The 14438-nt window shown below is 38.3% G+C and overlaps 1 pseudogene; it reads left to right on the forward strand.

Annotated features, from left to right (window-relative positions):
• Positions 1-5353: 5353 nt before the first annotated feature.
• Positions 5354-6134, forward strand: LOC124961281 (tropomyosin alpha-3 chain-like; annotated as a pseudogene).
• The last annotated feature ends 8304 nt before the right edge of the window (positions 6135-14438 follow it).

Raw genomic sequence — 14438 nt, forward strand, 5'->3', positions numbered from 1 at the left:
TTAATAACAGGGCAATAGTCTTTTAGTATCACAGAGGAAATGTAAAGTTGGAGCTTTCAAATGCACATTGTTTCAGACTTTGAATGAAAACACAGCAAAACTTGTCCAATTTTTCAAATCAGGTCAGAATTTGAGCTAGAAAAAGAATCTCCTGTAGATTGACTATTTTGTGGACATCTTATCTGTGTGATGTCGGATTTAAAGAAACAAATTCCACACCAATTCATTTTCATGCCCCCTACACAAAGCATAACCTCACCCGGCTTACACCTTCACCAAGTCATTAGAACAACAAGAACGTCTCCACACTAGACCTGGCATCCAGCTTCTCCATGGCCCAGATGCAGGTCGATTTTCCATTCTTCTCACCATACAGTCTCTTGAGTTCACAACCGACCCTTTAAAAAGTGTCTTCATATTCTCTTCCTTTCTACCTATCTGAATCCTATCCAACCTTCTGAGTTCAGCCCAAATTAACACAAACCTCCTTCCTATCTACTTTTCTCTCTGATAACCCAGTAATCACTCAAGGTTGTGCTGTGGTTGGAAGACTCCAGAATTGAGAAGACTGAAGGAGTAAGACTCAAGACAAGAAAGACAAAAAAATAAATAAAATAACCACAGAGATGGTAACATCCATATCAACTCTGGCTCATAGAGCAATGGTAGCATGTCCAGCATCATCTTTGAAGAGGCACTGAGCTTATAAAAGGCATGAGAGGCACTCATATTAAAATGTTTAAAATAAATGGAAAAAAAAAAAAAACAGAAAAGGTTGAGCAAGGCTCATAAAGAACCAAACCTGACTTGAAATGCCAATCTGTGAGAGAAAACTAATCCCAGTCACAGGGAAGAAGAGCTGCTAGCTCCAAAAGAACATGTATCTGAATCCAAAACACTGCATGTGATAAAAACTCGTCTATGAAGGGTCCAGACATAGAGATGTGAGTTGCATAACCAGCTCCGGGGAACCACCCCCCCATCAAGCCGTGACTCACACCCTTCCCCTATCACTTCCTCTGCAACATTGAGTCCATCAACACTGAGGCACAACTGACTGTACACAACTATGGGGAAGTGAACAAACAGCCTCTCAGTCGATCACAAAGAAAAATAATGACAACTCAAATGCTGGTGAGATGCAACTACCATCTGCAATCATGGGAGTTCACAGTGCATCGGCTTCTCCCCGTTCAGCCCCTGGACATGTAAGACCATTAGGGTGAGCCTGAGGACTGAAGAATTGCTGGAGATAGCCCCCAAGCTAGATGGCATTTTTAAAAGACTTTTCCAAGCCCTTCACAGCTATGGAACAGGGTTCACCATCCTACCTATGTTTATTGCTGCTTTCTATTTTTATGGCTATTGGTTGGGCACTGTGAGAAAATCAAAGAGGAATGGACTAGAATCCTGGTCCTCACAGTGCTTACAACCTTGCTGGTGAAACCAAACCTGTTAACCTTGAAAATGAAGTAGCATATGCTGCCAAGTGTGATTAAGTACTAAATGAGTAGGCAATCGATCAGCAGTGTGTCACGATGTTAATCTGCACTCTGGTCTGCCAGCTACAGCACAGTGCACAGTGACATGAGTCAGAATGTCAGTTGACTGGTGCTGAAAATGACCTGAGGCACTTATATGTGTATAATCGGCTACAACAAAATGGGGGGTGGTGAGGCAAGAGGGGAAGCACCCCATTCTCTTCCATCTCCCTGCTACAGGATGCTGTGCCTTGACTTCCCCTGACGGCAGCCCTTTGTGGAGTAAGATCCTCTTTTCCCTTTCCATCCCCCACTTCATTATAGGGAAGAAGATATTCAAGCTCTTTTTAATTTTTTTCTCAGTGCATTTCGGTTCAGCTTTTTGGCTTGTTCTATCTCAAGCTCATTAAACATGATTTAAAATATTTTACCTTACCTCTTTATTCATTTGGTTCTTTAAAGTTTCCCTTCCCCACTTGTGTTTTATTATCACCTCTACATTCTAATCATGTTCCCAGCTGCAAATATCATCACACAACCTTGTTTTAGCAATAGGTTTCTTTTTCTTTTATCCTCTAATTGGAATTTACCTTCAAAATCTTCCAGGACTATTTCCTGCAGACTCCTGGTTTTATTATCAGCCTTCCCTATGATTCACACCCTCTCATGTTAAATCTTTCTCCCTTCAGGAAGTCCAACACTAGCTTTTTATTTAGGTTTCTCTCTCTATTCAGTTACTCATTTCTTACAAAGATCTGTTTTAGAAACTAATATTCACCACAAAAAGCAGAGCCCACATTGTGACAAAAAACAGCTAATTTCTATAGAATGAGATAAGATAGAATTCCCCTTGATTCTACCATGTAATAGGTATCTAGGAAGGAGGGTTGGAAGCAACAGGAACAATTTCTGTTTTAAAAAATAAACTTAGACCTGGTTTTTAAAAATGCCATTATGTGCCTTTTTTACTTTTTCTTTCTTTTCTCTTTCCTTTTTTTTTCCAGTGCTAGAGAATGATCCCAGAGTGTAACACATGCTAAACACACACTATACCACTGAGCTTCATATACCCCAGGCCCCTTTTTAAAAATCTAAGAAATTAAAAATAGAAATCTTGTTTGTTCCATGATTTCTTAGTGAGCAGCGTCCAGATGGCAAGAACAATGGACTATTGAACTCTGTACAAAAAGAAAGGCAAATACCAGCATGTCGGCCCATGACTCAAGGAAAGCATAGATGACTGTCCCAAGAAGAGATCCTCTCAGAAACAACAAGGAACTTGTCCCTGCTCGGGCTGGCTAAGTGCCTTCCAGGCGTGGTGATTACCAGGACAGGCTACAGGGGCAACAAAGGAGTCGATCCTTGGAATTTTCCTATTGCTGAGGCAAAAAGGAGAGGTGGGGATTGCCAAGAATCTATCCTGAAGAGGCAACTGCTGCATTTGGAATTAACCATTCAAAAGGGCAGGAGTGAGAGGGCAGGCTTGCGAGGTGAACTCCAAGAAATTTCTGAACATGGGAAAAAGATGGTCCTAAGAATTAACTGATTTAGTTAATTCCACTTACCCCAATCTGAAACGTATTCTCACCATTTGAGATTCCATAGTCTGAAAATTTGACACTGAATAACCGGCAGGTTAAAACTTTTAACCACTATAAACAATTTCCCTTTAATAATTGTGTGAACTCAGAAGGAAAATAGAGTGCTTGGAAGGTGCATAGATCATAGAAATTCATATGTATTCTGAATGGATGAATGAAGAGTCCCAAGTTAGAGGGAAATAGCATGAACTATTGAATGGTGATGTCAACCCTTTCTGAAAGTTTTCTGAACTAAATATAGTAGGACTTTGTATCTAACAACATCATGTATACCTTTTATGGTCACACTAACAGGGCCTCTGTTTATATCATGGAGTCAGGGGACATTGTTGGTCTTCTGAAATCTGTTGTCAGCTGATTAGATTATTTCTTGAACATTAAAATCCTAGAGGTTGGTCAACAGGTACAAGGCAACTGATAGGAGGAATAAGGTCTGGTGTCCTGTGATGCAGCAGGATAAATACAATAAAAATAATGAATTACATATATATATATATAAAATAAAAATAATGCAATACATATATACACATACATATGTATATACATATCAAAGTAACATTAGAACAAGGATTTGTTCTAATGCATTCATCATGATGATTAAAATTTAAGTGCTAAAAAAAAAATTTAAGTGCTGGTTACACTAATTATCATGAGTTGATCATTGCCCAACATATGCAATATATACATGAATCAAAATATCACACTATACCTTGTAAATATGTACAAACATGATGTGTCAATCAAAAGATAAAATTTTTTAAATAAAATGTTTAAAATTATAGAGAAACTCTTACTCTTGTGTGTGGTTGTTTGACTACATTCTTCATCAACACAACAAAATAAGCAGTATCTCATTTTGTCCCCTAGATAGTATTTTGATAGAGTATGCTTAGGGTTCTTAAGAATGCATTTATTTCACTGAAGTCTATGCAAAACTCCAAAACCGCATGCAAAAAACAGGATGCAAAACTCCAAAAAGGCATCACTAATGTTGCCACTCAGCCAGAAATCATCTCTGTTCTTACAAATGGACATGAGGTATCAAAGATGTGGTTACAAAGAAACAGGAGACCACCAAACAAGGACTGAAAGAAGATCCCAAGTAGGGAGCAGAGGAGGGCTACAAAACTCAGCAATGTGCCTGAGCGAGGAGAGGTGGCACATGCCTGTAATCCCAGGGGCTCAGCAGGCTGAGGCAGGAAGATCACTAGTTCAAAGCCAGCCTCAGCAAGTTAGCAAGGCCCTGAGCAATTCAGTGAGACCCTGTCTCTAAATAAGATACAAAAAAAGACTGAGAATGTGTCTTAGTGCTTAAGTGTCCCTGAGGTTAATCCCTGGTACAAAAACAAACAAACAAAAAACTTAGCAATGTGTGATATTTCAGGCAAGCAGTTGGCAATGAGATTCAAAACAAAGGAAGGGGTATCCAAGGGTGAAAAAACTCTGAAGGAAAATACCTATTCATTATTGTCACAAAATGAAAAGCCACCTATGGGGAAAAAAACTTGTAAAACTAATCCAATAAAATATTTGTATCTAAAAACATATAAATAGCCAAAAAGTATATAAAAAGAATGTTCAAAAATCACAAGTCATCATAGAAATGCAAATTAAAACCACAATGAAATATCTCACCACAGGTAGAATGGTTATTATCAAATATATAAAAGCAACAAATACTGGCAAGAACAGGGAGAAAGGGGAAATTTATACACTGTGTGTAGGAATTTAAATTAGTATAACCACTATGGAAATCAATTTATAGGTTCCTCAACAAACTAAAAATAGAACTACCTTATGATCTAACATCTCACTATGGGGTATATGTCCAAAGGAAATAAACTCAGTGTAAGTCAAAGAGATAGCTGTATTCCCAAGTTTATTGTATCACTATTCAAAATAACTGAGAAATGGAATCCATCTAGGTATTCATGAACAGATAAGTTGATTTTTAAAAAATGTGGTATGTATACAACAGTGGAATATTATTTAGCCATAAAAACGAAATAAATAATATCACTTATAGCCACATGGATGGAAGTGGAAGATACTACATTAAGTGAAATAAGTCAGGTATAGAAAGATAAATACCATGTTCTCAGTCACTAATGGAAGCTAAAAAAGATATTCACACAGACATAGAAAGTAGAATAGAAATGACTAGCGACTAGGAAGGGAAGGGGTAACTATACTATACTGCAATTTATTATACATTTCAAAAATAACTAGAGAAGCAGAAGCCAGAGTCCCAGAAGCAGCTGGGTGGGTGTCATGACTGGGATCACCACCATCAAGGCAGAGAAGTGCAAGATCCAGGTTCTGCAGTCAGTGATGCAGAGGAGAGAGCAGAACTCATCCAGCAGGAAGCAGAGGGCACAAGGCAGGCCTGTGGACATGCTGAGGCTGCAGTGGCCTCCTTAAACTGTAGGATCCAACTAGTTGAAGAGGAGCTGGACCCTGCTCAGGAGCTTCTGGCCGTTGCCCTGCAAAAGCTGCGGGGACAGGATAACAGTGAGAGAGCTATGGAGGCCAGTGCAAACCTAGAAGATGAAGAAAAGATGCAACAAGTCTAGTTCAAAGAAGCTAAGCACCTCCCACAATAAGTGGACAGGAAATGGGAGGAGGAGGCTGGTAAGTTAGCATTTACTGAAGGAGACTTGGAGTGCTCAGAGGAACAAGCTGAGCTGGCTGAGTCCTGTTGCCAAAAGATGGGTGAACGTCAACTGATGGACCAGAACCCAAAGTGCCAGAGAGCTGGTGAAGAAAAGTATTCCCAGAAAAAAGACAAATAAGAGGAAGAGAGGGAGATTCTTACTGATAGATTCAAGGAGGCCAAGACCCATGCTGAGTTTGCTGAGAGATCAGTAGCCAAACTGGAAAAGACAATTGATGATTTGGAAGATAAGCTGAAATGCATCTCAGTACTCCAAGGACTCTGGACCAGACCCTGCTTGACCCGGATGAGATGTACAGCCCCCGATTCTGCCCTGCTGCTGCTCCTTCCTCTGATCCTGACTCCACCAGAAACCAGTCAACCTCAGCCTCAAGATGACCTTGAAACTGAGGACTGATCTTTAACCCGAAGGCTGCTTTCTCCTTTGAACACTCCCTCTATCGCTTCCCTCCTTTTCACCAAATTATCTCTGCCTCTTTCCAGAGATTCCAGCTAGGCTAAAGGTTGAGCAGCTTTGGCAACAACATTTAAGGGAATGTGAGCAAAATCTGAAGTGTCTTTAAAAGCATGTTGTGATGTTCCCATTTTGTAATTACTTTTTGTTGTTATGGTAACCATTAGTGAAACATTCCAAATAATCCCACAGCTCTGAAGCTGTAATCGAACTCCTTTTCCACTTTTGGAAGTTAACTTTTCAGCTTCATCTATATTGCCTTCTCCACTAGAGGAGGAAAAAAGACACAACCAGAGCCCAGGGAAAGGCTCCACTGTGGGAAACCTCACTGCTCTGTATGAAGAACCAGCCAAACGAGAAAGGCAATTCCAAGAGGAGTTAGCCAAAAAACAAAACCCATGCTTTTCGGGGTTGGTTTGTTTTTTTCTTTTAGTTCTAAGTTATCTTTGGACAACTATTTTATGTTTTACTTTTTTCATCAGAAATGCCCAAATTAAGAGACTGAGACCTGACTTTGCTTGTTTGTTTGTTTTTCATGGTGCTAGGAATGGAACCCAGGGCTTCCTACATATTAAGGAAGTGCTCTATACCATATCCTCAGCCTTGAGACCAAATTTTTGTCCCATCTCTTACCGCCTTCCCAACTGTTCATAGAATGGTTGTGGACCCCTTAATCTTGAGGAGATGGCTTAATTGCTCTCCTGCCTTCTTGAAAGAAAGAAAATTATGTTTTTGCTGGAGCTGTAGAAAACTCATTCATCACCCTTGCTGGGTCTGAAGCTGCTGTCTTTAAAAGTATCACCTCACTGTGCTTTGTCTCAGTCAGTGCTGGAGAAATCTTGAATAGCTATGCACAAATTTTTTTATATTTTAGCCTATTTTGAAGCTTTTCTTCTTTGAGGTCGAGGGTCCCTGACCACCCCTTCTGGCTGTGAGAGTTCTCAGTCCTCTGGGCTGGCAGTGTGCTGATCTTTCAGTTTCTTTCCCCACCCAGTTCCCACTTTTAGGTGAGGTTTCTGTGAGGTCTCTTAGCTGTACATCCTACAGTTTATTAGCTCCAAATGTATTCTTTGTTTTTGTGGACTCTTTGGAGACAGTTGGGAGAAAGAGAAACCAGTAGCACAACTGTTTTAATCAATACTGAATATTGATGAGTGACTTTTTGAAATAAACAGTTCCTCCAATAATAAATGAATAAGAGTTTGATTCTTCCCAAAACATTGAAATGATAATATTTAAGGAGATGGAAATGCTATTATCCTAATTGGATCCTTAAGTATTCTATCTATGTACTAAAATATCACATTGTGCCCTGTGAATATGTACAATTATTATGTAGCAATTAAAATATGAATAAAGAAAGAAGATCTAGAATATAGAAAGAATATTTGTAATTCAATAAGACAAATGACCCAATTTAAAAAAGAAATGATTTCAACAGACACCTCACCAAAGAAGATATACAGGTAGCATTTAGGTACATGAAAGGACTGTGACTAATCATCAATGAATACAAATCAAAACTACAATGAGATGCCACTACCATCCACTGGGATGGCTAATATTAAAAACCTGACCTACGAAGTGGAAGTGATCATAAATGTGAAGAAACTAAAACTATCACACACCACTGGCATGAATGTAAAATGGTGAAACCACTTTGAAAATCAGCTCAATAGTTTCTTGCATTAATACACCTACCTAACACAATGATTTGTAGATGACTGTTCATAGTAGTTTTATTTGTAATAACTGAAAGGATCCAATGTCCATCAATAAGCTAATGGATAAACAATAAAAAGGAATGTACAAGTGACAATAGGGATGGAGCTGAAAACAATTATGCTGAGCAAAAGAAACCAGGCAGAAAAGAGTACATTGTGTATGATTCATTAAAATAAAACTCCACAAACCACAAATGTACCTGTAGTGATATGAAACAAATAACTCATTTCCTGGATATGGGATGAGAGGAGGGAAAGGGGCAACAAGAAACTTTTGGAAATGAGGAAAATGTTCCTTGTCTTGGCTGTATTGACAGTCTTGTGAGAATACACTTAAGTCAAAAGTTATTAAGTGTTATACTTACTACGTGCACAATTTATTGCACTTTACATCAACATAGTATTTTTTTAAATATAAAATGATCATATCTTCAGTTTCTCCATTATTGAATCACAAGATCTAAAGCTCTGCTTTAATTCAAAAGTCATAGTGTAAATTGACATGAAATGTGAAATCATAATTGAGATACCAAAATAGTGAAACTAATCTACCATACCAGAGAAAATATGACATATCTTAGGCCCTTTGTACATAAATGGGTTAAGATGAAAGATTTTTTCAGACAGGTCAAGAGACTAAAATTAAAAATTGATTGACACATGTGACCCAAGCCAATGCCAGTTCAGTCCTTCCCATTACTAGCTGAGGGATTTCAACAAATTATTTCAACATATGTGAGCCTAAATAACTTTTTTATAAAATGTATAATACTATTAATACTAAATATACTGTGACAACATACTGGTAAAAACTAAATAACAGTAATACTAAATACACCTTTGAGGATCAAATGGGGAAATATATGTGAAAGTTTTTCTAAAACTATAAAGCATATGAGTTATATTCTGATACAATAATTACTGCATGCCAGGCAGCATTTTTTTTGTCATTGTTTTTTATTTATACAGACTGCATTTTGATTCATTGTACATTAATGGGGTATACCTTTTTGTTTCTATGATTGTGCATGATGTAGATTCATACCATTTGTGTAATCATACATGTGCATAGGGTAATGATGTCTGTCATTTCACCATCTTTCATACTCCACTCCTCCCCCATCTCATTTCCCTCTACATAATCTAAAGTTCCTCCATTCTTCTCTTACCCCCTCTCCAACCACCACCCCCATTATGTATCATCTTCTATTTATCAGGGAAAATGTTCGACCTTTGGTTTTTGGGACTTGGCTTATTTCACTTAGCATGATATTCTCCAATTCCATCCATTTATCTGAAAATGCCATAATATTGTTCCTTTTTATGGCTGAATAATATTCTATTGTGTATATATACAATATATACCACATTTTCTTTATCCATTCATCTGTCGAAGGGAATCTAGGTTGGTTCCACAATCTAGCTATTGTGAATTGAGCACCAGGCAACATCTTAAAAGGTTTTGCTCACATAATCTTTCTAACAACTTTGTGAGGTAAGTATCATGGTTTCTCCATGCACAGTGCATGAGCACCCAGCAGGTAGCAAGAGATTAGGTAATTCTCTCCTGGATGCATATCTAGGACATGGCAGGGCTGTGGCTTTCTGATACCTGAGTTTCTCAGACTTCACAACCCATAATGGTGAGTGTTGCATAACAACACCTCCCACAACTTACATGTGAAGGAAATCCAAATGCATAAGCAGATGCAGCCACACCTAGAGATGCCAGATTCTCCATTGTATTGACTTCTCAAGCTCTGTGGAATTTGATGTTGGATAGAACTCAAGATGACATACTTCACTGTAAAGCAGATCTGTTATAAAGCAGGCTTCAGATCTGCTCCTTACACACATTTATAGGTACAGACCCCCCCCCCCCCAACAGGAGAGAATGACACCCTTCTCATAATGAAGTAATAGGTACATGTTTATTTCTAAATCTTTAATAGACATTTTACCTATGCAAAGAGGTTATGTCCAGATGAAAGAGTAGCTTCCTGTGGAGCACAGCTGAACTGGAAAGCAAGATTTTCTTCCTCAACACCTGACTTTGTTTATCAGCTACTTTGCTGAGACTACTCTTTCATTCACTCCATTTTCCTACCCTTTCTTCTATATCTCTGCTCTTTCTTACAAACTTTTTCAACCTTCCCCTTTTCCTTCCTATTGTTCTTACACCAACTACTCATTGTGACTTAATTAAATGTATCTAAAGTCTTCAATTAGCCAATGAAATAGACTTACAAAAATAAAATAGGGAAATGAAAATGAATAACAGCTCAGCATGATCTCCAGTCAACTTTCCGTGTCCCCACTATGCTGAGAGAAACATGGGACATGGTAGCAAAAAGACACTCCAAATAAATCATTTAAAATTTTACCTTAATAATACTCTGTGAATTGCCTATTTAATAAGGAATAAAACTTGTCTTGTTATACTAAAATTTAATGAGTTTCAAAGTGAGCAGAAAAATTATGAGGTAAAGGAAGAAATTAAGCAAAAGGAGAAATGAAACTATATGCTCCACTCTGCTATATATATAATATGTGTATTGTAGATGATCATACGTTGTGTTTAATATATAATTATAATATATAGCATATATATATGTAAGTGCTATGGATATATTTCAAACCTAGACATTGCTTCATCCTGTATATTATTATTTGACATTTTGTATAATTTTGCAGAGAAAAAAATTTAATGCCAGAATTAATCTTACTCTTTAGAATAGTCTGACTGTGATTTTCCTGATTACAAGTCTCATTTTATATGTGCCTTGTATGTAATGAAATTGCCTCCTTGGGAAAGCACAGTAAGTTCCAGTGGTATCCAAAGAGGACATGATCAGGCTCATCTTCATATAATAAAGTTGCAACATGGGTTAATAAAATAAGCCAAAATTTGGTTGTACTTCCTTAGGAATTTAACTTTTGAAGATGTTGAGTTTGCAACTTGAATTTGATTTAAGTCTCTGTGTTTCAATAGCAGAAGTTTTTTGGATGTTGCTATGGTTTGGAAGTGTCCCCCAAAGGCCCATATACTAAAGGTCTGGTTGCTAGCCTCTAACACTCTTGGGAAGTAAAGGGATTTTTAAGAGGTGAGACCTAGTGGGGGTTCCTAAGTCATTGGGAGCGGGCACTTGAAGGGGATTATGAGATACAGCCTCTTCCTCTCTCTTTGCTCCTTGTTTGCTATGAGGTGAGCAGCTTTGCTCTACCTTGTGCTCGCCACCATTATGTGCTACCTCACCACAGGCCCAAAATCCATGAGCCAACATGGACTGAAACCTCCAAAACTGTAAGCTAAAATAAATCTTTCCTCCATCAAGCTGATTGTCACAGTGACAGCTGAGTTAAATAGATATCCAGCATTTAGAGGACCCCTTTTTGTGTTTGAGGAATTTCCCAGGTAGGACTTGGTGGGAGATAAGCTCCATTCCCTCTAGTGGAGCTGGAAGAGGCAGATGTCCCCCTTCTCTACTTCCTAGCTACAGGTATTAGCATGTGGCCTGGACTCAGAGAGTTGGATTTTAAACTGAAACCAGTGACCAGAGTGGTCCAAAGAAGCACAGACTGGCAGGTGAAATGTCTCTGGCTTGGTTCCAGTGGTCAGCAGTGCTGGGCCAGCAGCAGCATCCAGCAGCAGCCCACCTAGCGTGTGCCAAGCATAGCCTAGACTGTGATTCCAGCTGCTCAGCTTCTCTTGGCTCCCACCTATTTTCTTCCTGCATCTTTGCATGGATTACAAGAGCTCGTCAACATCATCCTCAACATCATTCCATCAATTCCTCTCTGACTGAAGTCAGGTTGGTTTCTCTTATTTAAAACCAGAGGGCCACCCAAGTGTGGTGGCATACACCTGTAGTCCCAGCTATGCCAGAGGCTAGAGTAGGAGGATCATTTGAGCTCATGAGTTTGAGACCAGCCTGAACAACATAATGACCAACATATGTTTATGGGCAACATAAAACAAACAAACAAAAAACCACCACCAACAACAACAAACAAAAATAGAAAAACACAAAAGACCCAAAAGTATACCATATAGAGATCTTTTCCTCAAATTTATATTTTGTCCCAATGCAACATTTGTTTCCATAGTAATGTTTATTCTATGTACTGCAAATCATAATTTAAACAGATGGTGATGTGGGGGTAATATCTGAACTAATAAAAATACTGAATTATGCATCTTTTTCTAAATGCAGTATTATTTTTTTAAATGCACGAAATGATTGGAATGAGTCTGGTTCCTGGAAGAAAATTATGTGAAACATACATTTAAAATGAGCTGTTTGGCAAATAAATTACTTGTTAACAAAGATTTGCTCCTACAGTTTTAAGAGTATATTGAAAGTTTTGTATCTTAGGGAATTATAAATATCCTACAGTCTATTTTGTTTGTGATACTAATTAAGTAAACAGAACCTCAGAGGCTGGGATTTGCGTTTAGGAAATCAGTGTGAGAAAAATCAAGATAGCTTTCCTTTTCAAACTGTTTTTCTGGCTTAAGGCTTTGATGCCTTTTCTAAGGGGACAGAACAAAATAATTCTTATTTAGAATGAAAATATTCCTAGATACTACCATTTGGATCTTGAATGTTCCCCAGCACCTATATATTAAAGACTTGGTCACCAGTCTGTGGTGCTACTGGAAGTGGTGGAATCTTTAAGAGGTGGGACCTAGTGGGAAGAAGTTAGATCATTGGGAGCATGCTCCTGAAAGACATATTAGAACCCTTTTTCTATCTCTCTTTGCTTCCCACATGAGATGAACAGATTCCTCTGCCATGTGCTCCCTCTATTGATGCTTTTGCCACCAGAGACCCAAAGCAACAGGGTGAGAGACCACGGATTGAAACCTCTAAAACCTTGAGCCAAAACAAAACTTTCCTCCTTGTAAGTTTCTTTTCTTAGTTATTTTATCATGGTGATGGAAATCAGACCAATACACTAGATAATTAATAAATTACTAAAATAGCAGGGAATGAGGTTACTTTCATTATAAAAGAAAGTTAGAGGAAACATGAGAGACTCTTGTATTAAAAAAAGAGCACTGAGTAATCCAAGAGACAGTCTCAACCTGGGGACCATGAGAGGACAGGTTGAAGACCCTGGATACGTAAGGAGAGGAAATCAAAGAACTATAGGCGAGGAGGGCTAGGACCTTCTCTATTTTTCAGCTCAGCTCAGTTCAGTTGTTGTCAGAATTCTTACCCATTTCAAAGTAGTGGAACACCAGTTAATAATTTGCTGTGATATGAAAAGCCTCCTATGGGGGGATATAACCCATTTTGCGTTTTCACATCAGTTCATAAGAAGATTGGTCTATTCCCTCAGGTTTTTCAGGTAAGCTTCTTCTAATGCTCAGCCTAAATATCATTTCATTATTAATTTGTTTTACAGCTTAGTCTTCTATATTGGGATTCAAATATGCTGGCATTAGACCTCAGAAAGGACCACATTTACTCCCAGTGTTGGCCAAGAAATACATTGTTGAGGTTTGTCTTATTGGTCTGTGTTTATTGCTGGTATTGTTGCTGTTTCTGCTTTTACATTTTCCCTTCATGAATCTGTCCTTCCAGATCATTCATCACTTCTGTGACTCTGAAATTTGCCACAATCTGTCAATATTTCCCCAGTCCTTAACAAACATCTCTCATTTGTTTTTTTCCCTTGACTCACCTGTCTGTTTTGTAAGGAACGAAGGAAGCTTGAATATTAATGCCTGGAAAGCACAGAAATGCTGCAGGAATCCAGATGCTAAAAACCTAACAGGCCAGTGAGCCAGATTCTCCCAGGGTCTCACTTGCTCCCTGAAACCAGACCCGTGAAGCCTTCCTAGAGAGTGCGGTAGACACTTCCATAGGTCACTATTAGGTAAACGTTTGGTGGGAAGAGGGTGACATTCAGTACGGAGTCACAATGGGGGAGCAAACAGACTAGAAGCCAGAATCCTAGAGTTGAGTTATTACTACCTTGGCCTCTGCCCAGAATGAATCTTTCAACCGTTTGGTGTTCTTACCTACTTCACAGGGTAGCTGCAAAGATGCAAGAGGCTATTTTAATATCTTCCTAAAAAAGTATTGCACGACAGAAAGTAAAGGAGCTGTAGCATAGCATCAGCAGTGTAAGTTTGAACTCCAGATAGTCCCTGGCTAAATAGCTTTAGTTAAAACCTGAGCCTCTACTTTGTTGTTTGAGGAATGGGGATAATACCAGCATCGTAGGGTTTTTGTAATGTTTAAATAAAATCATATGGTGCCTGGCACATTTGGGGTACAAAACAAATGTTAGATCTTTGTTAATGTGAGGTACTAAGCATTAATTTTAAGAATTATTGCCATGTTTACTAAATGATATATGCTAATACATTAAAATAGTAGACCTGAAAGTGTTCTCTTTATTATAAATGCTTGGTTTATTATAACATAAAAATAAAGCATTTTGAAAACTAAACTACTACATAGCCAGGAGGTTCCATACGATTATATAAAA

Source organism: Sciurus carolinensis, chromosome 12 (assembly GCF_902686445.1).
Source record: "Sciurus carolinensis chromosome 12, mSciCar1.2, whole genome shotgun sequence".
NCBI classification, from domain to species: domain Eukaryota; kingdom Metazoa; phylum Chordata; class Mammalia; order Rodentia; family Sciuridae; genus Sciurus; species Sciurus carolinensis.